At 46.4% G+C, this 3,729-nt stretch overlaps 1 protein-coding gene across 1 annotated transcript in view; it reads right to left on the bottom strand.

Annotated features, from left to right (window-relative positions):
• LOC105517679 (multidrug resistance-associated protein 1-like) overlaps positions 1-3,729 on the bottom strand; it is a 52,406-nt gene that overhangs the window by 45,302 nt on the left and 3,375 nt on the right. The gene's annotated exons all lie outside the window — the stretch shown is intronic.

Below are 3,729 nucleotides of genomic sequence, written 5' to 3'. Positions count from 1 at the left end.
TAGGAGGCCAAAGCAGGGGGTCACTTGAGCCCGGGAGTTTAAGACTAGCCTGGGCAACATGGAGAGACCTTGTCTCTATTATAGTGAAATTAAAAAAAAAAAAAAAAATCCACTCTAATACCCCACTGCCAGAACGCTGAGCCCAAGACCCGAATTCAGGACAAAGCAAAGCTCTTTACTCTCTCATTCCCTCCATACATTTATGGGATGCTTACTGCATGCCAGGCACAATGCCAGGCTCTGAGGACATGAAAGGGAATCAAACCCAGCAGGAGAGCCAGGTGTGAAGCAGAGAGAGCCCCACAGGTGCCAGGCTACACACTGCAGCCTAGACTGGAAGCTGGCCCTACCACTTACTGACCAGATGACCTTGGGCCAGTCCTTCTCCTCTCTGTACCACAATTTGCTTATCTAATATACAATGTAAAAGGGTTAATAAATAAAGGGATTAGGACAGTTCCTGGCAGAGAGTGGACAGCACCTATGTGTGCTATATACAATCATGGTCTGGGCCAGGCATGGTGGCTCACACCCACAATCCCAGCACTTTAGGAGGCCCAGACAGGAGGATCACTTGAGACAAGGAGTTTGAGGCCAGTCTGGGCAACATAGAGAGACCCCGTCTCCACAAAAATAACAAATTGGCCAGGGGTGGTGGCTCATGCCTGTAATCCCAGCACTTTGGGGGGCCAAGGTGGATCACCTGAGGTCGGGAGTTTGAGACCAGCCTGGCCAACATGGTGAAATCCCATCTCTACTAAGAATACAAAATTAGCCAGGTGTGGTGGCACATGCCTGTAATCCCGTCTACTCAGAAGGCTGAGGCAGGAAAATCGCTTGAACCCGGGAGGCAGAGGTTGTGGCAAGTCAAGATCACGTCATTACGCTCCAGCCTGGGCAACAAGAGCGCAACTCCATCTCAGGGGAATGTTGCAGGAAGTCAGGGACCCCAAAAGGAGGGATCAGCTAAAGCCATGGCAGAACACAAATTGTGAAGATTTCATGCACATTTATTAGTTCCCCAAATTATTACTTTTATAATTTCTTATGCCTGTCTGTACCGCAATCTCTGAACATAAATTGTGAAGATTTCATGGACACTTATCACTTCCTCAATCAATATCCTTGTGATTTCCTATGCCTGTCTTTAATCTCTTAATCCCATCATCTTCGTAAGCTGAGGAGGATGTATGTCGCCTCAGGACCCTGTGATGATTGCGTTAACTGCACAAATCGTTTGTAGAGCATGTGTGCTTGAACAATATGAAATCTGGGCACCTTGAAAAAAAGAACAGGATAACAGTAATGTTCATGGAACAAGGGAGATTAAATCTTAAACTCTGACTGCCAGTGATCCGGGCGGAAAAGAGCCATGTTTCTCTTCTTTCAAAAGCAGAAAGAGAAATATCGCTGAATTCTTTTTCTCACCAAGGAACATCCCTGAGAAAGAGAATGCGCCCCTGAGGGTAGGCCTCTGAAATGGCCGCTTTAGGGGTGGTTGTTTTTTACGGTCAAAGACAAAGGGATGAAATAAGCCCCGGTCTCCTATACCGCTCCCAGGCTTATCAGGATGAGGAAATTCCCGCCTAATAAAGTTTGGTCAGACCGGTTGTCTGCTCTCAAACCCTGTCTCCTGATGTTATCAATGATAATGCGTGGCAGAAACTTTATCAGCAATTTTAATTTTGCCCCGTCCTGTGGTCCTGTGATCTTGCCCTGCCTCCATTTGCTTTGTGATATTTTATTACCTTGTGAAGCATGTGATCTCTGTGACCCACACCCTGTTCATATACTTCCTCCCCTTTTGAAAATCGCTAATAAAAACTTTCTTGTTTTACAGCTCAGGAGCATCACGGAAGCTGCCGACGTGTGATGTCTCCCCCGGACACCCAGCTTTAAAATTTCTCTCTCTTGTACTCTTTCCCTTTATTTCTCAGACCAGCTGACGCTTAGGGAAATAGAAAAGAACCCACGTTGAACACTGGGGGAAGGGTTTCCCCCGATAGGGGAAAGAAAATAAAAAATAAATTTAGCCGGGCACGTTGGCACATGTCTATGTTCCCAGCTACTTGGGAGGCTGAGGCAGAAGGATCATTTTAGTCCAGGAGTTCAAGCCTGCAGTGAGCTGTGATCTCATGCCAGTGAAGTCCAGCCTGGGCAACAGAGTATGACTCTGACTCTAAAATTTAACAAATTAAACATCAACTTAGAAAAATAAAGATTCAAGGTCCTTGGCAATCCGGCTCCACATTGTCTTTCTTGACCCCTCTGCCACGTCCACTCTATCCCCTCAACCTTCACATCATGTTCCTTCATGGAACACCTCGCCCTCCCTGCCTGCGTACTTCCCTTAACCTTCTACCCCTCCCTGGACAAACTGTTCACCCTGCTCACAATGTCCTGCCTTAAATTTGTTCTCTGTTTTTATTTTTTTTCTTTTTTGAGATGAGGTCTCGCTCTGTCCCCCAGAATGGAGCAGTGGTGCGATCTTGGCTTACTGCAGCCTCCGCTTCCCAGGTTCAAGCAATTTTCCTGCCTCAGCCTCTTGAGTAGTTGGGACTACAGGCATGTGCCATCACGCTGGATAATTTTTTTTTTTTTTTAGTAGAGATGGGGTTTCGCCATGTTGGCTAAACTGGTCTTGAACTCCCGACCTCAAGTGATTCTCTCATCTTGGCCTCCCAAAGTGCTGGGATTACAGGCATGAGCCACCATGCCCAGCCTCCCTCCTCTTTTTACAATACTTGAGGGCTACGCTCTCTGAGAACTCTCTGATCAGGGGCTCAGAAGCTGCAGGCTGCAGGGGCTAAAAGCATGGCCTCTGGGATCCCATTGCTGACTCAGCTGCATATGAGCAGTGTGACCTTGACTAAGACACTTAACTTCTCCGTGCCTTGTTTCCTCACCTGTAATATGGGGACAAAGCAGTACCCATCTCACAGGGTTGTTGTGAAAATTAAATCAATTTCAAGACACATGAAACACCAAGAATACTGCCAGGTACATACATAGTAAGTGCTCCATACATGTCAGCTGTAATTAATAAAGTTGTCTCCTTGTCTCTATCACTCACTAAGTTGTGTATCCCCCTGGGACAGAGCAGTTCCCTATTTAGCTTAGCAACCCACCCCCTACGCCAGATATTAAAAACTCAAGGCCGTTAGGCCCCCAGCAGTTAATATATAAGTGACCAAAGTAGCCAGTACAAGAGCAAAGTATGGCAAATGCAACAAAAGGTGGCATCTGCCACTCAGAATCAGTGGCAGGGAAGACAATAAGGCATGGTGGGGATCGTGGCAAACTGGACAACATATGCCCCATCCAAAGGCTGCAGTTGGGGCTGGGAACAGTGGCTCATGCTTATAATGCCAGTGTTCTGGGAGGACCAGACAGGAGGATCACTTGAGGCCAGGAGTTTAAGACCAGCCTAGACAACACAGTGAGATCCCATTTCTACAAAAAATTTTAAAATTAGCCAAAAATAAGCTGGGTGTGGTGACACACATCTGTAGTCCCAACTGCTCAGAAGGCTGAGGTAGGAGGATTGCTTGAGGCCAGAAGTTTGAGGCTGTAGTGAACCATTATGGTGCCCCTGCACTCTAGCCTGGATGAAAGTGAGATCCCATCTCTTTTTAAAAAAAAAAAAAAAAAAAAAAGGCTACATTTGTATCCCAGTTCCAGCTGATTACTGCCTTAAAAAACTATGATTCTACTCTTGCGAGATTTTTG

The sequence above is a fragment of the Colobus angolensis genome, unplaced genomic scaffold (assembly GCF_000951035.1).
Source record: "Colobus angolensis palliatus isolate OR3802 unplaced genomic scaffold, Cang.pa_1.0 Scaffold305, whole genome shotgun sequence".
In the NCBI taxonomy this organism is placed as follows: Eukaryota; Metazoa; Chordata; class Mammalia; order Primates; family Cercopithecidae; genus Colobus; species Colobus angolensis.
The sequence above is the reverse complement of the archived record's forward strand: the minus strand, read 5'-3'. Positions and strand labels throughout refer to the sequence as shown.